A 21845-nucleotide genomic window follows, 5' to 3' on the forward strand; every position below is an offset into this window, starting at 1 on the left:
GTGTCACTTAGATTTTTGACAGTCAATGGTTCTTTGTGAGGTAATCGTTCTTTTGTCTATTCAATGGGCCAGCATAAGAGAGAAGAATTTAGACATTCTTTTTTTAAGGAGAAAGAATTAGGAGCCTGCTCATTCCAAATTCTATGTAATTGTGAAGTCACAAGTTTTAAAAAGGATATGTAACTGATAGTTAAATTTTAACAGGATTTTTCAGTTTTCTTTTTATTGCATTTTTAATGCCCATTGCCTATTATTAAATGCCCTAACCATTCATGCATTGAACAGGATTTCTTAATTCTAGTATGTTCAATTTCTTGATGTTGGGTTAGTGTCACAGGTTTGGGCTAGCATGGCACCAATCTGCAGCCATTTCAAATCTCTTTTTTTGAATCAAAAGCCAACTTGGATTAGTGGAAATGCTGTTTCTGTTAAAATAAGTACAGTTAGGGCTCCCTGGTGGTGTGGGATTAAGTCTCAGAGCTATCATCGCTGTGTCCTCAGTTCTATCCCTGGCCAGGGAGCTGACCCACATGGTGCAGCAGACCTCTTCTTTCTTGCCCACTGCTTCCCTCAGCAGTGTATTTCAGTAAATCCACCTGTTCTGCTACCCCCTCTATCTCTGGTACCCCCTCTATCTCTCGCCCTCCCCCACCCCCAACCTCTGGCCTACACCCAAGTTCTTCTATGCCAAAAAAAAATAAGAAAAAATCTTTAAAAAAAAAGTACAATGGATGTTTTCAAGTTCTCCTACCTTCAGAAGAAATAGCCCTTTGTATGAATGACCACTAACCTGAGTCTAAATCTGTTTCTATATGATTTCAAAGCATAATCCCCTCCACAAGAATGTGTAAGAAACCCCAAGATATGCTTGTATGTTTCATAGATCTCTCCAATAATTACCTTTATTCTATCCTATTCTGATTTAATCACCTAATGCACCCTATTCTGATTTAATCATCATCAACTGTAAGTTAGAATAGGTCAGAATCCTTTTCTACCTCCTCAACATTACATCTTTGATGCCTAAAACAGTGCCTGGTACTGAGAGAGGCTAGATTAATCTAGGTAATGGCTTGAATGAGTAAATGAGTGACTAAATGAATGAATGAATACATTGGAAATCTATCTATTATGGTGATCCATCCTCAAGGTTCAAAACTTAAATTTTACTAAAAAATGAGGTAAAAGGTAAATTTTACTAAAAAATGAGGTAAAAGGTAAAAATGAAGTAAAAAATCACATGAATCCAATCTAAATGTCTGTGTTATTCTTAAGAGATATCTCTAAATTAATATTACCCCTCAGTAATGATAAGTTAATTGAAAGTAGTCACTGGACTATACGCTCTGTCATTGCAGTACTTATTGCAGATAGGGAACTTAAAATTGTTCTTATGAAGTAGCATTGGCTTATGAAATATATAGGTTTGCAAGTGAAGTGTTTGATAAGGTGTTAATATCCAAAATATAAAGAACTCATATTGCTCAATAGAAAAAAAGTCAAATTTTCAAATGAGCAAAGTATCAGAACAGATATTTTTCCAAAGGAGACGTGCAGAGAGACAATAACTATGTGAAAAGAGGCTCAATATAACTAATCATCAGGGAAGTGCGAATCCAGATGACAATGAGATATCACGTCACATGTGTTAGAATGACTATTATCAAGAAGATAAAAAATAGCAAGTGTTAGTAAGGATGTGAAGAGGGAACCCTGTACACTGTTGGTGGGAATGGAAATTAGGGCAGCCGTGAGGGAAAACAGTATGGAGGTTCCTCAAAATATCAAAAATAGAACTACCATATAAGCCACCAATTCCACTGCTGGGTATTTATCTGCAAGGAATGGAAACACCAACTCAAAAAGATGCATGTACCCTCTGTCTATCCTATACAATGTTGTAAATCATGTAATGTGGCACAGTGAAGTGGCTCCTCAGAAAGATGTGAAAAGCTCCTTACTATAGTATAGATAATGTAATAGAAATTATACAGTGTTGTAATTGTTACCTCAATTAAAAAAATTAATGGTTAAGATGATAAATTCCATGTTGTGTGGAATGAAATGAAAAATAGTTTTCATATTGTTGCCAAGCTAATAGGAAACTTTTGTTTCTTTTAGTTTTTTGATCACTAGTGAATCTAATCTTTTTATATGCTTATTGTCATGGCCCAGTAGCCTCCAGATTATATATTTTTCCTTAGTGTAAGTTTTTAAATGTATCCTGGAAGGGATATTACATGGTGAAATGTCCATGCAAACAGCATATGCTAGAGCCAATTCACGCAGGCTTAAGAGGCTGTTAAATCACTAATAACTTGAAATCAGTGAGCATGAGAGTATTTACACCATGAACATTGGCCAGTGCTACAGCAGCTTTCACTTTTCTTTCTTTTTTTCTTTTTACCTTTAGGAGAGCTCCTTTAGGAACACACCACTTACCTACAAATGGAAGTGATTATCGCAACTGTTGTCATTGCCATGCCCTCCTTGATATTCCCAGGACCTCAGGCATAGTCAATTGATCATATTTTAACATTCTATAATAGACTGTGAACTCCTTGGACATGGGATTGTGGCTTTTTCATGATGACATGTCTTCCTATGTCCTGCAGTCCCTAACATATAGACTAGCACTGAGTTGATATTTAATCCATATTTGTCTTTATGAGTTGGAGACAAGCATAGGGAGAAGAAAATTGAGGGAAAGGCTTAGGAAAGGCGTAATACATGAAACACTTTGAAAGAATATCCCAAATAACTGTCCTTAATAGGGAATATCCTATGAGACAGGCCTCCTTCTAGAGGCTAGTTTCTTATATAATCCTCACGATAACTTTTGAGATAGGTGTTATTATCCCCATTTCTCAATGAGAAGTCATTAAGTAATGGTTCCTCTAGCACACAGACTATGGTTCAAATCTGATCACTAGTGAATCTAATCTTTTTATATGCTTATTGTCATGGCCCAGTAGCCTCCAGATTATATATTTTTCCTTAGTGTAAGTTTTTTAAATGTATCCTGTGCTTAAGCATATGCCTGCACTGGGGAAAAGTAAACCACAATCCCTGGAGGTCTGCATCTTCTTCTTTTGATTGAGTGAAATAAGCCTGTTTAAAGTAAGAGAGAAGGTTGAGGACAGTAACAAACTCAAGAACCCAGCCCCCATGGAAAGGAGATAGCTTTATAACATGAGGAAATGTGGTCTCTTCAGCCTAAAACATCGGATATTTTTCATGAGAAACTGAGAATCTATAATTTTCCCTCCTGAATGTTGGTAATTTGTCCTAATTAAATTTTTTTAAAACTTGAGATAAAATATCTATAAACAGGCTATATCAGTTTGCAAATTTAAATATACTACCTTCCCCAAAAATAGGTTTTGAGCAGCCAGAAAGCAGCATGAGGGAATAAAGTGTCTGTGGAGAGGAAATGGATAAGTTGAAAGGCAAATCTAGTCCACTCCTCAGTTTTGTCCAGGGTGCAGCCTCAGAGAACAGGAGGGTCCAGCTATCACGTAGTGAAGCAAAGGCCCACAGAGAATGGTGGGGGCCCTACTGCTGGTGCACATTCCGACTTCTCCAGGCATCCCCCGGGAGGGCACATTCCTCGTGGTCAAGCAGCAGAGCTGTTGATTTAAAAGATTCTTAGAATATTCTGTTCAGTACCCCAGCAGGTTGTTCTTGCCTTAGAAACAATACTTCTAGGCCATGCCTTGGACCATGGGACTTCCATAAAAGTGAGTGGAAAGCCTGTCCTGATTCCAGGCCAGAGGCAGAGTTTCCAGGTGCCTGGCAAGTCATTCAGGCCCCCCAGGCCTTAATTTCTTTTTCCTTCTGGCCCTGCCGCCATGTCACAAAATAATTCTCCATCCTCCTGTATGTCAGTTTGGAGAGGTGTTGGATTCAGAGAACAGGGTCCTTGGGTTACCTCTGAGAAGGTTTCACCTGAGCTCTCCTTTCAGTGGCACACAGCGAGTTTCCCCATGAAGCAGAAACTTTTACTTATACCCAAAAGGGCAGGTTTATTATAACAAGGGAGAGGAAAGGAAAGGACATTTGCACAGACGCAGGCACTCAGAAAGAGCTGTGTGGAGAGGGCACAGCCTTGTTCTTCTATAATCTTTCTGTGGGGTGGGGGCCATTTCTTTGTGGAATTGTTAACTGTTGTTAATTACTTCTGGGTGTGACTGGGTAGATTTGAGAGGATGTTGATTCTCTACAATGGCCTTCCATCCCCACCTCTGGTCTGTGCCTCAGGGTACTTTCTATGCGGTCTGATACTTGCTACAGCAATTGGCGCCCAAGAATTTTCATCTCTGTAGATGGTTTAATGACTATGTCAGCGCTTCTCCCCAACTGCAGTGATGCCTGGAGGTCTAGTCCTGTGATGCCTCCATCCTAAATTTTCTATTCTTATTCTCCATCATTTCCCATAAATTCTAGCTTCTGTAAGAAATTAGAAAACGGACCATTGTCATCTAGTGAATGCACCTTCTCCTTCAGCAAAGTTCTTGAATGGTTGCAAAGCTGTTGATACTGGTCTCTTGAAAATGCAAATAGCTAACCAGCACTCCCTGGATGCAACTGGCTCCCTGGGATCAGTTAGGGAATTGGGATCAAGGAGCAGAGGAGAGAGGATGAGGACTGCAAAGTTTTCCACAGTTTCAAGTATAAGAAAAGAATCCCCTGATTCCGAGACGTGACTTTGAGTCCTGAAAGGAGGGGTCTGGCGTGGGCAAAGGTTTCTCTCAGTTACAGGCCAGTGACAGAAGCCCACCCGGACAGGCTGCAGGCGTATGTGTTTGGAAAAATCTTCTCTGCTATTTCTAATATTCCTTCTCCCTTTATTCCCTCCCCAAAGCCCACCTAAGAATCCCTTGAAACGAAAGGTGAAAAAGTCACCCAGGGTATCAGGCCGTAGAGGGGCCAAGTTGGACACAGGCTGCACTGGCACAGAGCAGTGGCTCCTCAGGAAGATGTAAAAGGCTCCTTACTGGTCCCTGCCACCTCACTGGGACTTGCGTGTGTTCTCATAGTCCCGGGAAATGACAAGGAGACAGGGCTCACTGAGCAAGTCTCCTGTTGCCCCACTGCAACACAAGGTTCCTCAGAGATGCCGCCCCAGGGCTGTAACCCTGATTTCTGAGGCCCCAGAGATATTGTGCTACTTTCTCAATGCAAAAGAACTGAGGCTGTGCTACATTCCTCTGCAGAACAGAGCCCACATAATACATTCCATTATGCATTTATTCCCTTCACTGTGGACATGTAACACAGGAATAGCCCCCGGGCCCTCCTATCCCACCTTCCAGTACATTCTAGACAGTAACAGCCCATGCTCTGCCCTCTCACCTCTATGTGGGCTCCCAGCCCACTGCCCCCCCCCAGCACTCCTATTTTTGGGTTCCCCTACTCTCTGTCTTAGTGCCATTCTCTCCTTTCATACTCACCCCAATTATATGAGACAATGACTGTCCTCACATTACAGATGGAAATTAAGGCTGAGAAGTGAAGGGAGTCATTTGTCCACAATTGCAATTGGTCCAGAACATAATCTAAGTCAGGCTAGACTCCAAAGCATGGTCCTTCCGCCGCTGCGTGCTGGATGAAGCCCACATGGCCCTCCCTTCCTGTGCACAGCACCCCCAGTCATCCAGCACCTTTGCTTTTTAACATGTGCTCACACTTTCTCTGATTTCTTTCTCTTTGCTCCCTCTTGCTCAGTTTCCTGATAAACATTCTTCTCGTATTTTCTATTGACTTATTCTGTTGGTGAGTTTGATATGTGAAAAGGCAGTGCTAGGCAGGTACCTACCAAGTCAAATGAAAGGCATGCCTTTACAAGTTAAAAATAGAATCACTATTCAAAACTTGAGAGGTACCCAGAACTCCTCCAGAATTTCTTCAGAAGTGGGCATCTTCTTTCTCCTTCACAAGTGAAGTATTGTTTTTCTTAATTATCAGCAGCAAAGATAGTTTTTTAAAAAGCATTTTCATTGAACTACATTATTTGCAATTTGGTTTCAGGGAATTTCAGGGAATCCAGCTACCAAATATATTATGGTAAGTTGAAAAAGTAATTTTCAAAACCCCATGTGTAGTTGGTGACACTGTCGTTTATAGAAGTGTGTTCTAATGTCTCCAGTCAAAACCAGAGCGAGCTTCTGTTTCAGCCTCCCCTCTCTCAGAAGCTGATACACCGAGGGTCATCGCTTTTTTTTTTTCTAAAGGATAATTATCTATATGTGTTTATCTTCTCATCCCTCCCAATTGCCTACCTGCTCGATCAGTAGCTGCAGAGTTCATGTTCCTTCCCCAGTTTCCTGCCCTCCCTCATCTTCTTCAGTCCCCCTCTGTCAGGGTGAGCAGACCACGCAGTGGGAGCTGGTATCACAGGCAGTCAGGAGAGAGATGAGGGGCAGGATTCCATTGCTGACACCTTGACTGTTATTCCTTACTTTGATGTCAGGAACACATACTTTGGTATCCTTAGAAACTGCATTTTGTTATAAACATATCTTTATAAATGTCTCATTTATATATGCACTGAACATCTATTTTGGGGGTGTCTTTTATGATGCCTCATAATGGTACATGCTCAAAAATAGAGTCCTGGCCTAGGATTTGTGAGACTAGATCTGGTTCTGTTTTGAGAGCATTTGTGAGACTTTGGGCAAAAAAAAACAATTCCATAATCCTGTCTGTGAATGTGGCAGGGTGGAACTGAGTTTCCTTCAGCCTCCGCCCCTATAAAGTAGCTTGTACATTATGTGGGGAGACTAAATGCACATACACAAAACAGAACAAGTGAGTGTGTAATCAAACTCTAGAAATTGTTTCAAAAGTTAGAGAATGAATGTCCCTGTGGACTAACATAGTTGGCGATGACTTCATGAGGGAGGGATTGAAGCACATGGGGTATAGTTGTCTCCTTGGGTTGCCATGACAAAATACCGTACACTGGGTGGCTTAAACAGGAATTTCTCGTCTCACATTTCTGGAAGCTAGAGGTCCAAGATCAAAATGTCAGTCAATGCGATTCCTGGAGCGAATTCTTTTCCTCACTTGTAGATGGGAGCCTTCTCACATCCTCCCACCCCCACATGTGTTAATTTATAGGTGAGAAATGCAGGACTCAGAATATTCTGAGTTATCCAAAGTCACTATGCTAAAGGATATAGAACTAAAATTATTTCTGCTTATAATCCATAGTATAACTTCTTTTTGCATTGGCTTAATGCTCTCTATATCTATAGCCTTAAAGATGGGCATTTTTGATCACTCTTTGAATAATTACAATCCAACTCTCCCTAGTTCTCTGTCTTAGTTTATTTTTCTCCCATGCAATTGCAAACATGTAACATGAAATAGAACTTACATATATGTCTTGTTTACCGTCTTTCTCCCACCACTAAAATATATAAGCAGCAATTTTTTTTTCTGTTTGTTCATTGTTATCTCTCTACTACCCAGAAGATTGCCTGGTATCTGATAGGTAATAGGTATGACAAGCATTCCGTAAATGTGCATTAAAAGAATGCATGTGAGCATTAAGAAGGAGGGAGAAGGGAGAGAAAGAAGGAGGGAGAAGGGATGGGAGAGAGGAGGAAAGGAAATGAAGAAATTGCTGCTATTTTAGGAGTGTGTCCTCCACAAAGCCCTGTGCTGCAAGACACAGGAAATTCAAACTCTCCACCTTTCTAGGCCTCATATATCCACACACATATACCCAAACAAAATAATAGAATGAAAATGAAAAGTAATAAGAAAGTGAATTAAACAAAATAATTTTTCATTTTTAACAACAAAATTCAACTTTTATATATTCATTTCCCATAAGTGATACTAAGTCTGGGCCTATTTTATTTGCTCCAAAAGAATTGAAATCCTGCTGATTGCTACTGGGCAGGAGTGAGAGAAATTTTGATATAAATTTTCTTATAAGAATTGAGCAAATGGAATTGAGTGACACCATTATTCCAAATCATGCTGATCCGGATCAGTCCCTTCAGTGACTCATGATTCTCAATCCCCTCAAAGAAGAAAATGTGCTACGTGCTTATGTAGGAACTGAAGAAGAATTGAAATTTCAGGGTACAAGTGTATGACTCAAAGCTTGCCTTTCTAACTCCCCAGTCATTATTAATCCCAATGCAGTGTAGGCAGCAGGCAAGGGAGTGAGTTCCTGCTACTGATCACTAAGACTGGGGCAGCATCGCTCCCTAGATCTGGAACGGGGCTGGACTGCATGACCCTTGGGAAAATAACAGAAAATTTTCATTTAAACTACGTAGGTCCCTGTATTTCAGCTCCAGTTCACAGGGCGTGTCTTACGGATCTTGCCCACTGGGTGGGCTGGGGGGCGGGGGGTGGCGCTCTTCCCCAGGGAAGACACAAATCACTTAAACTCTCGAGTCTTTCCACGGGCCCTGTCCTGGGTGCCTCCCTTTGTCACTCCAGACCTACTCCCCTCCTTCTCCACACTCTCCCTCTTCTTTGCTCTCTGTTCCTGGGAAACCAGTGGCCTGCGGCGGGGGTCATCGGGCTTCTGGCCTCTCCTCAGGCAAAAGGTCAGGAAGAGCAGAGACACTGGTGGAGAATAAGCCCGGGCCTTTATTTCCCGCTCCCTTCTCACCAGGTGTCCGTGAACAGGCTGTAAAAACCACCATTCCTTTTGCTGGCCCCCTTCCCTACCCCCTTCAGGCTCGGGGAGGCAAACATGACAATTATTCCCAAACACTAAACTACATGCTGGTTTCCTTGAAGTTGGCCTTCGCTGTATTAAACCCTCCTCACATCTCCTCATTGGCGTGAGTCCTCTGTTTCTTGCCAGAATCCAGCAAATGTAGATACTTCACAGGGAAGGAAAAGAGCAGGACTTCCACCCGGATCTGCAAACCCAAATCCAAACTCTTCCCCTGTTAACAGTCAGATGATAAAGTTGTTTGCCTTCTGGAAAAAAATCCAACTGCCTCCTTTATCTTTAACAACATCAAATGTCTCGCTTGGAATCCCACTCATGCTGGGCACCAACATTTACTAAGAACACACTCTGCCAGGCCCCTTGCTGGGTGCCGGAAAGACAAAGGTGAGTAAGATGCGTCTCAAGCTGCTCAGATCTGACGTGGAGAGGTGTCGCACTCTGGGGTCTCTGGAAGCCAGTTCTGAGATGGAGATAAGCACTCAGAAGATAGAAGAGGAAGCTCTTGAATCAACACCCGAGAAAAGGCAGGAAGGAAGCAGGATCAGGCCCAGGATAAGCTGAGCTGCAAGGATTCTCAACAGAAGCCTCACTGACCCTGCACAGAGGTCTGGGCTCAGGGGAGCTTTCAACTTGAACCCATTGCACTCAGGGCCGAGTCTTCTCACCTCTGTGTTGATTGGTCCTTGGAGGCTGACCATCCCAGAAAAGGGACGCGGCGCAGGCCGCCCTTGCCAACACAGGCAACCCCTGCTGGGAGCTGACAGCTTAGGGCTGTCTCCCCTGGAACTTCCAACATTGGAGGGAATATGTGCCTCATTCCTGAAGGGGGATCATTGTTCCTCATAGTAAAGAAAAGAGAAGAGACAAATAATAATACAAAAATGTCATTAAGTCAGCCCTGGAGATATGCACAGAGCATTATGAGTGCCAGAAAGCCAACCCAGTCCAGTGCTGGGAGTCTTGAGGAGACTTCCTCAACAAAATGCTGCTCCACTGGAATCCTCAAGGCTAAAGAAGACATTAGTCAGATAAGGAGGTGCATGGGGGACGTTACGAGCAGAGTCTGAATGGGGCAGTGTGGAGAGATGAGAAGTTAAGCTGGGAAAGAAAGCAAGGCCATGTCATGGAGACTTAGAATGACCGCCCCAGACCAGGCACCCACCATAGGCCAAGGGAGTCACTGCGGAGGCAAGAAAGTCTTCCCTAGGACCTCACCCTCCTGCAGAGGGTTGCAGTGGCCAGGAAGGCCCCGCTGAGAGGAGTTTCCTGCTCTGCTCAGCCTGGTCTGTTTAGGCTGTGAGCACAAGCAGCATTTTCCCTTTGTTCAGTTCCTCTTCTCTACTTTGAAGGATGTTCTTGTTGAGGAAGCACTGGCCCAACAGAGGACCGAAGACCAAAGAACCCCTCTCCAGGCACAGATCCAGTGTCAGCCTCAGGGGGTAAAAGCAGGATGGGGTACAAATACAGACTATGAATCTCAGAGGAATTGATCATTCTGGGGAACAACTGTTGTATCCTATTCAATACGGATATAAGTAGATCCCACCTTAGATGCCCAGGAAGAAGGTTCTTAATTCTCTCACCTTTGCTTTTTCACCACACTGGCCAAGCCCAACTAAGTTATACTTTTCTCCACATGATGCAAAAATGGGGTAAGACAAGGGCCTCCCCTGGTGGCGCAAGCAGTTGAGCACAGCGCTGTGAAGCTGTCCGCAGCCTCTGCAGCGTCGGTCCCACGAGGGTCCCACATGACGCAGCAGACCTCTCCTGTCTCACCCACTGAGCCCCTCAGCAGTGTATTTCAGTCCATCTCCCTGTTCTGCTCCCCACTCTGTCTCTGGCGAATCCTCTCACCCTCCCGCACATCTGGCCAGTATCCCGGTTCTTGTATAAATAAATAAATCTTTAAAAAATACCAAAAAAAAATGGGGTAAGACAATTAGACTGCCTCTGAGGACTCAGAAGGGTATCAAGATCCTACAGTAGCAACCGAGACACATGAAAAGGTGTTCACAGGCCAGGGTGAACCAGGTGCCACACTTCCTGAGCCATGACAAATTCAGCCACAGCAGAGCAGGAAAGAGCTGGACACGCATGTGCCGGACACAAACTTTGTTCATTGATAAGCATCCCTGTCATGTGCGGTTGGCCTTTGGGGGAGCATCACTCTGGACAACCACGTCTCCTTGAGTCCATTTAGACGAGTTTGGGAATTCTAAACTCAGTTGACGGTGGCCTTTAATCCCCCTTAATAGACTTGATTTTAGCTGAACTGTATAAAGTGGATTGTCAAAACATGACTTCTTTAGCCAGAGTAGACAAAGGCTTCAAGTTCAGTGTGCTTGACTTAGACCGTCAAAGCCCTAAATTATGACGCGGTGAGAAAGAAGAGGCTACACACCTGGGTCCTGCCATTTTCCTGAGACATGCCCTGGGTGCTTCAGAAATTTAAAGATAAAATTCCATGCAGAACATTCTGCTCTCTTCTAGGGAGTAAAATGAGAATACCAAGGGAAAAGGAAAGCAGCTTTGGCCAGGGAGGCGTGTCACGAGAGTCAGAGTTGAGAACAACCTTAATTTGTCTGAGCTGTTGCTATAGATTTAAAATATATAGCCACGCAGTGTTTTTGGCTGATTTCCCAGGGGTATATAGGCTCCAAATTCCTAGCTCATCTATCAAGAGCTGTAAGTTGTTTTAAAGTTGCTTAAGACACTTCGGGTGTTGCCAATACATTCTTCCTTCGGGAGCATTTTTCCTCTTGAATGTTTTCATCTTGGCTTGTTTGAGGCAAAGGCCTTAAAAACACATCAAGTGCTTTGCTCTGGGTATCACCACACCCTGACAGCTCCTCCTTACTCCACACCTCACAACATACAGGGACAAGTCTTTTTGTTCATTCTTTCATTCACTAAGCTTTTCAGGATCATGTTTGTTCCAGATCGTGAGCTTAGAGAAGTTAGGCCAGTGGGAGAGATCAGCAAGCCGACACAAAACCATAATCCAAGGTGATTATTGTTGAGAGATTTAGAACAAAGTGCTTTTGGAATATTTCTCAGCAATCTGTTCTCAACTAACTCAGGGGCTCATCCCGGAGATTTTGCCTTCTTTGGCTCTTCACCGTGCCCCAAATGTAAATACCACCGCTTGAGCTCAGCCCTCTCCACAAGCATTATTTCTTTTCCCTCTAAGGAAGAGACTGTGTTTTACATAAATCTATTGATTCTTGGTTCTAGTATACTTCCCCTATCATACGTTACTCTCTTCACCAAGGTACCATGCCACTCCAAACAATAGCTAAGAAGCACCTGGGCTTTAGTGCCTTGGACTTCAATCAAGAGGAAGAGAGACCTTCCTCTTGAAGAATTTGATGCAGAATATTGAAGATGTGAATTCAGTCATTGGCCTCATAAGCAGATGATTCTTCCAAAACAGGAAAGAGTGGCAGCTAAATGTTCTTTCAGTTAAGTCGTCTGAAAGCATAAACACAGGAATTCCACTTCCTTAATTAATTTATCACCAACACCTCTGACAGATAAAAGAGGTGAGCTCGCATTGATTTAGATGGGTTACTATTTTACTTGAGCTCTCTCACAACAAGGCATTATTTGGAATATGTTGGAAGAAAGAAAAAGTCAAGTCAGTTCTTTAGAACAATTCTGGAAAAATTGCCAATGGAACTGGCATTTCTTCATAAACAGTTGGCATCAAATGGCCCAGAGATTAATCGACTGGAAGCAGGAATGGCCTCATCAGCTTTCAGCTTGACGTCATGGAACAACTCTGGCTTGCTCTTCCTTGTGTCAAACAAAGGCACTCAAAGCTCGCTGTGAATCTGTATCCCTGTTCCTGTCACCAAGAGCCCTCATGCTTTTAATGTCAGCGCCTCTGTCCATGGACCCCAGCCCTGCCAAACCAGGAAGAAGAGAGCAAACAGACGCTTATCTGCAGGACCAGAGGGACAAACTGCTCCCTAGTCTGAACCTGGGCCTGCAGCTGAGCCAGGCACCACGAGGAGACTGCTTGGCAGGTGGCCATCTGCAGCCCTCAGTGGAGGCCCTGCACCCTGAAAGAATTCATTCACTCCACATGGGTGAGCAATTTCCTCCCAAGTGGCTACTCACCAATGGCAGACCCAATTACAGACAAGATTGATGGGTCTGCCTGGCGTACTGAATCTACCTTGGTGTTTTTTGTTTTTTTTTTAAATCCTTTGAAATAATCCTCACACACAAGAATTTTGGGACAAATTGGGACAAATCTCATCTCAAATAGTGGAATGATTCCTTTAAATGTAGGGGGAGGGAAGCAAAGGGGGAAATCGCAAGAAATATTGCAGGAAACACTAACTTCCACATCTCCCTCCTACACACACACACACACAATAATTCTCAGGGCCAAGAGTTGAAGACACTTTCTTACCAGTGTGGGAAAATCCATAAGCATTACCACGGGAATGCCACGGGCTCTGTGTGTTTTCTCTCCCTCCCTGGCTGGATTCCTGCAGCCTGGGTAAGAAATTAAGGGGATGAGTTTGCCTTTGTCCCATTTCATCTAAAATAACTTCTTGGGAAAGCTGTATCGAAACTCGAAGCCCACTGAATTTCACCTGCTAGCATTTTTCTTTTAGGATCATTTGCACAATTTGTGGGGCCCTGTGCAAAATGCCAAAGTGGGACCCTTGTCCACAAAAGCAGGGAAAATTGTTTTCCCTTTCTTTTGTGGGCCTTCTTTCAGCCTGTCAAGGTGATTTTTAATTTGCTATTTAATGTTGTACTCTCTTGGATGCAACAGAAAATTTTAGGTCTAATGGAGATCCTCCAAGGTATCCAGGGACTCACCCCAAAGGGTCAGAGGCATGCATTGGACCCCAACACTCCCTCCACGTACGCCCATCCTCTCACCAGGAGTAAAAGACAGCGCAGTAACTGGAGAGTCTCAGGTCATGGGCACCAGAGAATCAGCAGAGGTAGTAGAAGACAGAAGCACAAGTAAATCAAGGATCTATTGATTGTGCTTTTCCATTGTCCTAACAGACTTCACTGACAAAGCGCAAAGCCACAGATGCGATCATAAAGAATCTCAAAGTAGCCATTGCAGAGCATTAAACCCCAAGCACAGGGTCCCTTGCAGAGTGTGGGACCCTAGGCTGCAGCACTGGGCAGCCCCCGATGTGGTCAGTGTTGTGTTCTGCTACAGGAAATATAAATGTGAAGGCAAAAATGACAGGTGTCTCCCCAAACATTTTCATTTAAATAAACAAAGGATACACGCACTTTTGCATTTGCGTGTTTGTAACCAACTCTTCCCTGCATTGTTTTCTTAAACAAGTCACTCAGAGGCAGGATTACTGAGACAAAGGCGTAATCATTGCTGGGGCTCTTGATGTACGGGGACAGATTACTTGCCTGAAGGGTGTGGTGACTTCCAGGGCCACCAGCAAATCCCAGCAGGACAGGTTTATTGTATTGGCCTAAGCACAGGCAGCTACTGTCTGGTAGCAACATCTGCGTTCACTTAATATGAAAAAAAGGCCACCTAACATCACTTTTATTTGGTTTTAAATACTTAATGTACTTTTTTGTATACTTTTTTAAAATTTTGGAAAGCATCTTTTTCTTGAGAAAAGAAATCAAAGTGTGCTGTTTAGTAAGGTCAAGCAGCTGGCATTTTAAAGTACCATCTTTTATGTTGATCTTAATGGGCAGTTCTGTGTCCAGCAGGACGTAGGCAAGAAGGTCATCATTGGTCAAATATGGCCTTGGGATCACTAGTATTGTATGGACAAACACATCTGATCCCAAAGCATACATTATCAGGATTCATCGTAAGTTCCTTCATTGCTGGCTGCTTTGTACCATGGGTATTTGTATGTTTATTCCCCATCCTTCCACCCTCAGTAAATCATAAGCCCTTTTGCATGATCCCAGAATACTTACCACAGAGTTAGATACATCATCCTCACCAAACTTTCTAGAAGCATCAGGAAAATTCGAACAGCTCATATTTACTAAGTCCCTCATCCTATCCTCTATCCTCATATGTAGCTATTACTACTAGATGTATGTGTTTCAAATAGAATCATACATTAACCTTGATTTAACAGATAAAGAGATGAATCCAGAAACATTTGTTATGTATATATGTATATATATCCTGTTGACCCTTGAACAATAAGGGAGTCAGAGCTGCTGACCCTCATACAGTCAAAAATCTACCTATCCCTTTGACGTCCCCAAAACTTAACTACTAATAACTGCAAACCTCCCCAATAACATACAGTGAACGAGCACATATTTTGTATTTACTATTCATTACATGGAAGTGGGTAATCATAAAGGTTTTCATCCTCATCATCTTCACATTGAGTAGACTCAAGAGGAAGGGGTTGGGGGTTGATATTGCTATTTCAGATGGGGACAATGTGGAAAAACTTCTTTATGTAAATGTACCCATATAGTTCATACGCATGGTGTTGCAGGGTCAGCTATATATATAGTATGTATACAGCTAAGTATATGTTAATTATATATGTGTATATATGTATGTATCTATGTACATATACACGCATCTATGTACATATACACACATAAGAATGACATTTTGTAAAATGGTAATATCTGCTTTATTCAGAGAACACAGTAATTGCACCTTTACTATATTATCCCCTAATTAATATCTAAATTCAGGAAATGTAGGGTGTAATGGAACAATATTTTTTAACTGAACAAATAAAACTATGTATATGTTAAAAGTTTTCAATACAATATACAGTAAAAATTTACAAATGTGATGAATCTAACAAAAATGAAGCTGAACAGACATATATTCAAACATTTCAAAACTAAAGGCAATACACTTCCACTTTCCATGAACCAGAGTTGAAAGCCATAATAATAAAATACAGACAACTCAATATAAAACTCTACAAATGGAGATAAAAATGTATTTTTAAAGGAGAGTCACCAAACAATTCAGTTACTAGATACAAGTGTCCTGGCCAGTAAAAAATTTCAGGAAGAGATGGAGGTAATAGACATAGAGATAGAGGTGAGTAAAAGTATAAGTGAGTAGGGCCTCCCTGGTGGCGCAGCGGTTGAGCCTGGGTTGCGAAGCTGCCCGCGGCCTCTGCAGCGCCGGTTCGATCCCCGGCTGCTCCCCGGCCACCGGAGGAGGGTCCCACATGGCACGCAGACCTCTCCTGCCGCCCGCTGCTCCCCTCAGCAGTGTCCTTCGGTCCTTCTGCCTGCTCTGCTCCCCGCTCTGGCTCTGGTGAATTCTCTCACCCTCCCGCGCTTCTGACTGTACCCAGTGCGTGTATAAATAAACAAATAAATAAATAAATAAATCTTGAAAAAAAAAAAAAAGAACTGTTTAAAAAAATATAAGTGAGTAAAGGTATAGGTGTAGGTAAAGGTAACAATATGTTATGGATAATCTGATTATTACTGTTATGGATAATTGTCATCACTGTGTTCTCTGGGTAGGAGAGGCACTATGAGAAAATACTAACAGGAAAACTAAGCTTATCAAACATTTATCATATCATAGGCATTCTGAATTATTTTATTTAACTCTCATAAGAATCATAAGGAAATAGGGGCTTTCAATATCTGCTGTTATGCAAAGGAGGGAACTGAGATGCAGGAGGGTAAAGTAAGCTTACAAGCTGCGAACCAGGGAATAAGCCCAAAGGACAGAGTCCAGCTTTTACTTCTGTGAGGTCACTAGTAAATTCACTGTCCTTCAAGCTTGGGTCAGGCCATCAGCTGCTTCTTGCCTAAGAGACTGGCTTGTAGGTTTGCCAGATTTAGCAACTTAAAAAATAGGATCCCCAGTTAAAATTGAATTTCAGATATTGAATTTCAGATAAACCATGAGCAATATTTTTAGTATAAGTATGTCCCAATATTGCATGGGGCATATTTATATTAAAAAACTATTCATTGTCACCTGAAATTCAGTTTTCATGAGGAGTCCTATATTTTATCTGGAAGCCCTACCAGCTTGCCATCTCCCAGTACCTCTGGGTGACGGTCACAGTTTCTGAATGACAGCAATGTGGTGTTTTTGTGAAAGATAGAAGAATAATTCTAGATTGACATTGGCATCAGAGACAAGGACAGACCCTGTTTCCATAGACAAAATCTCTACTTAATGGCAGCCAAAATGAACATTCCTCTTCAGTTTGCAGGTTGGGCCAGGCAGCCCCATTGAACACTTCTCTTCTAGGCCCTGTAAACCTTCATCAATATTTACAGAATGAGGGCCTTCTGACCTTCAGGCTTCTCACCTTGTAAATAATGATAATATTTCACTGGGTTGTTTTGAAGGTCAACTGAGGTTGTATATGTAGGCATTTGCTGTAAGTGCTGTTTTAGGACTCATGTTTTTGAACATATGAAATTAAGAGGTTATGTCATTTTTTTCCCAAGAACCAAGAAAAAATGTTGTTAATCCAAGCCACTTTCAGTGAACATGAAAACCAGGAAGTCTAATGTTTAAACAGATTAAGATAAAAACTAATATACTTAAAAGTGTGTTTTTCTTAGAGATTTAAATTTTGGAATCAGCTGTAAAATATCACTTGGCATCTGTTCAGGCAACTATAGGTGAGTAAAAATGCCCTTTATATATGAAATATATATTTTTATTTCAGTTATTATGTACTGTCAACTATTTTAAATATATCAAAGGCAATATAAATAATAGTATTATTATCTTTTTTCTCACTTTAACTGAAAGGTTACCAAAAACAAAGGTTACCAAAATGTTGCCAAAAATTGTCTAGAACAAAAATTACATAAAAAATGCTAGTAGCCAAGAACAAGATGGAAAGAGGGAAAGTGAATACACACACACACACACACACACACACACACACAAGATGACAATAAAACTGATTTTTGAATGAATATTTTAATTTAGCAACATTTTTCAGATATTTTCTCAAGTTTTTGCTTGTTGGAAAAGTCATGGTTGTTGTTTTTTTTTTTCTAGAAATCTCCCCTGTCCTGCAATTGGGAATGTTAGACTCTTCCATTCTGAAGGAAGCATTTTTCTTGAAAAAATGAAAATATCTTTAAAGGAAAATTAATTGAACAGAAGTCTCCAATTTGGGGGTTGATTAATTGGCCAAAGCAATTTGTTCCCCCAAATTCCTTTGTACACTGCTAGCCCTCGTTCTGATCAGAATCAGAGTATTTGAAATAAAATGCTGCTGCTTCAAATTTCTGAAAGATTTAGAAGGCACACTAGGGAATTTAGAGAGAAATGATGGAAATGTAGGACAGATAGTTGAAGCTGGTGAACCTGACTGTAAACCTGTAGCTTCTGAAAATAGGCAGCTGAAGAGATGGGGGAACAAGGAAAAGAATATAGACCTTGCAAGGCAGAAAATTTGCATTCTTGTGCTGGCTCCACTGCTAACTTGCTGTGTGACCTTTGGCAAATCACTTACCCCCTCTGAACCTCCATTTCCATATCTTCCAAATGGGGAAATGAGACACTGTGGCAAAAATGTACTTTATTTAAAGTTAAGTGAGTTTATAAACAATGTTCCTACAATATTTCTAAGGAGTAGAATCTAACTAGTCCAGATACTCAGCAAAGAGTGGATTCAATGAGAGGTAATATGGGTAAAATTCAAGAACTTTACACATTGGAGTTCATTTGGATGCAGGAAGAAGTAACTGGGGATGAAAAAGTTAATGTAGTGTTCATAAAAAGAAGTGTAATTCCCCCAAACAGGTCTATTTTAACTGAGACATAGACCTGCAAATTATTGTAAATACTTCCACCATCTGTGCACTCATAACGAAGTCATCATACATGTAACTTGTCCTACGAAATCACTTCACACAATCATTGCAACTTCACTTGTGCTGCGCCGAAGTCGGTTATATGGAGACAGCCCAGGATGGGAATGATGACTCCAGAGACTATACAAGACAGGTCGTAGGTTTGGAGAAGTCCACAATTGAGTGAGTTAGACAAAGGTCTCCCCAGGGTCAACCAAACCAGAGAGATACATTCTGCCTGGGTGACATCATATTTTGCAAGAGTTCCAAATTGGAAACAGTTGGCAGACAGTAAGAGAGGAAATCAAGTCAAATCAAATCAAATTATGAGTCTCATCTCTTCCCACTGCTGGCTTGCAGGTAGGAGTGATGGATGAATGAGTGACCATGCACCACAGCCCCCAAATCCCAGTGGTTGCATATAAGGGGGTCTCAATGGTTTTCTTGGCATAGAGTGAAACTGAAGTGTTCTCAGACCCCACCCCAGGATGGGGATCATCCCCACCATGATGAAAATGTTCTCCAGAGATGTTCCAAAATCCTTGTTAATCTCCTCATTAAATTCATATCCCTCTCATATATAATTTCTTACATGAGTTACTCACTTTGCAAATCCTGCATAAATGGCCTGATAACCTCAATCAAGAATATATTGTTTTATTCCTGACCTCATAGGCCTGTGGCAAAACTGAAACGAGAAAATTCTCAATTAACATCCTAATTCATTAGTACAATGAAAACTCTAAAGGAAGATGTACAAAATTCTATACAGTGACTTTCAGACAAGTGGCTTTGATCACAAGGGAGTGTAACTTTCTATGTGACATAGTTCTACAAAGTTCAAATTTGTGTTTCTTACTTTCACAATAAGGAGAAGATCATTAGCATGAATATCCTCAGGATCCTAGGTTAAGGTATTCACAGGAAATGTTGAATTGAATATGAAGTCCAAGGAGAGAGTGGACTCTAGCTTCAAGGTGACTCTATGGGTTCAAAAAGATGATGCCAGCTCCTCTCCCCTCCACTACTTGGATTTGTTTTGTGCTGAATTGGCTTCATTCCCAGGCAGACCATCTCCACATGCCTCCCAGAAGTTTCAAGTTCACCTGGTTTCATGATGCTCACAGAGTCAGGAATAGGGAGCATTCCCCTTTATAGAGTTCATATTGCTCTCCCTTGCCTCCCCCTGCCCCAAAAGACTCTCAGCAGCCCTTCTAAGACCTCCAGGCCAATCACTGTGTCCGGGAAGTGAGGCACTTTGATTGGGCGGCCTGGGTTAAGGGGCTACCATGTAGCAGGGAAGATAAGATCCTCTTGATTGTCAGCCTGTCTAGAATACTTTAAAGGAGAAAGGGATGTTTCTTAAAAAGATACAGAACAGACAAAAGAAGAAAGGTAGGAGACTGAAAGAAGGGGGGCACGGCTGACAGAAGGGAGGAAAGTAGAAGATGACTGCTACCTCAGAGACTTAGCATAGATGGGAAATATTTATTGACCGCCCACTGCATGCATGGCACTGAAGGTCCTGAAAAATCCAGCATTTAACACTGAAAATTTTAACTATAAGGAGCATCAACAATCCATATGCCATTAAGTGATAACATATAATAAGTTCTAGGGTGATCATGTTTCCTTAGACAGTGACTCCCACACTTTAGGGTGTGTCAGAGTCACCTGGAGGACTTGTTAAACACAGATTGCTGACCCAGAAAGTCTGGAGTGGGGTCCAAAGAGTTACAGGTCTCGCAAGCGTTTGGGTGAAGCTGATATGGTGAGGACCATACTTTGAAAGCCAATGCAAATTAGATAATAAAAATAAAGTGGCTACCACTCATTTGATGTTTGGCTCATGAAGTAATCTCACTGGTGAACCAGGCAATTCACCTTCTGGAACTCAATTCATGAGTTAGGAGTACCCTAAAGTTTATTGCTCTTTTCTTCACAATTATCAAGCATTTGGTCTTTCACATTTTAACCAGGGTCCTCCCTGAGAACAGTGATATTTGATGCCAGGTGCTGGTTCTTCAACTGAATCTAAAGCCTGAAGCAAATGACCCATCTTGACCTTCCCCACTGCTGCTCCATCCTAAGAAAAACAATGTGAGGCCTGGCCAAGTCAAGGACACCAGCAGAAAGAAACCAGAAAAACAGGCAGAAAAGACACCAAGAGCTTTCAACTCCAAATGCTTTCATCTCTAAAACAGCATGTTCTTTCTCTTTGATTCACCCAGTGTTTCTGATGGAAGTGAAATATTTCTCCAGCACCTAAGAAAGATTTATGACTGAAAAAGAACAGATTTTACCTGGCAGCGGGTGCGTGCACGGTTTGTTCTCTCATAGCAAGCCCAATTGCTCTTTATTTTGCAGATGCTAATATTAGATCCAGTCAATCATTGCACATTCCTTTTATTAGGTGAGGAGTTACATTCTTGAAACCACTCTCAGGAAAACAATCCTCCACTTCCAGACCACCCTGAGTGGTAGACTTGGGGTTTCAGCAGTGGTAGCACTGCGGGGCCATGTGGGCAACCGGGATTCATCTGCTCTTCAGCCTCAACCCTTTGCAAGTGGTTCGGGAACTTCCTCCTTTCTTGTTCACTTGGCCCAAGGTTGTTCCTTCTGCAAACATCCAGAAGGTGTTAATACCACCAGAGTATCAGACTTTATTGCCTCTTTCCTTATGGGCAAATCAACCTGTAATAAGGGCATAGCTACTGGAATCGGATGTATTCAATATATTTTATTTGAAGGTCCTAATTCAGACACATTAGTTCCATCTGAAATGTCAAAATATGAAATTTCTTGACCATATTCAGTTCCATTAGTTTTCAGTGACATGGTCTTGAATCTAATAATCATTTATAAGTTGATGATTGACAAATGAGTAGGCAATTGGCCATAAAAGCATTGTGGTTAGGTTCTAAGCCAACGCCAGATACTTCTGAATTCACTGGGTGCCTCAAGTACAGTCCTACACTAGTAGTTCTGTGACACTGCAGCACCACTTTCAAGTTAAAATATCCCAGGGTCCAACTCAAGATCTCAGGGACTGCCGAGTCACACCTTCATTCTTCTCTGTTCCTGTTTGGTCATTAGAATTCCCAACAGAAAGCAGAAGGGACTTCTAAGGAGAAGTTTAAGGTGATGTAACAGCAGATGTCTAGGTTTTCAGTGAACAGGAGTAAGAAGCAGCAATGGGGAGTGGTGGAAATGGAGAGAGAGAAAACAGGAACAGAAAAAGGTGATCCTTCACCCCAGTAGTGATGTCCTCATGGAGGGAAGCCTCTGATAAGGCCTCCAATTCACAAGAAAAAAAGACTCCCAAGTCTTGACTTAGGAA

General features: G+C 41.9%; 1 long non-coding RNA gene across 4 annotated transcripts in view; it reads right to left on the reverse strand.

Moving 5' to 3' along the window:
* Nucleotides 1–21845, reverse strand: part of LOC129144677 (uncharacterized) — a 48589-nt gene that overhangs the window by 13656 nt on the left and 13088 nt on the right. For 2 of the 4 annotated variants that reach the window (XR_008549093.1, XR_008549096.1), the window contains exon 3: nucleotides 13128–13213. This is a non-coding gene — a long non-coding RNA (uncharacterized LOC129144677). Of the gene's footprint in view, nucleotides 1–11931; nucleotides 12179–12459; nucleotides 12613–13127; nucleotides 13214–21845 lie in introns of those variants that run through there. The other 2 variants (XR_008549095.1, XR_008549094.1) reach the window with 2 other exon arrangements.

Source organism: Talpa occidentalis, unplaced genomic scaffold (genome assembly GCF_014898055.3).
Source record: "Talpa occidentalis isolate TD23 unplaced genomic scaffold, MPIMG_talOcc4v2.1 talOcc4.6, whole genome shotgun sequence".
Taxonomy (NCBI): domain Eukaryota; kingdom Metazoa; phylum Chordata; class Mammalia; order Eulipotyphla; family Talpidae; genus Talpa; species Talpa occidentalis.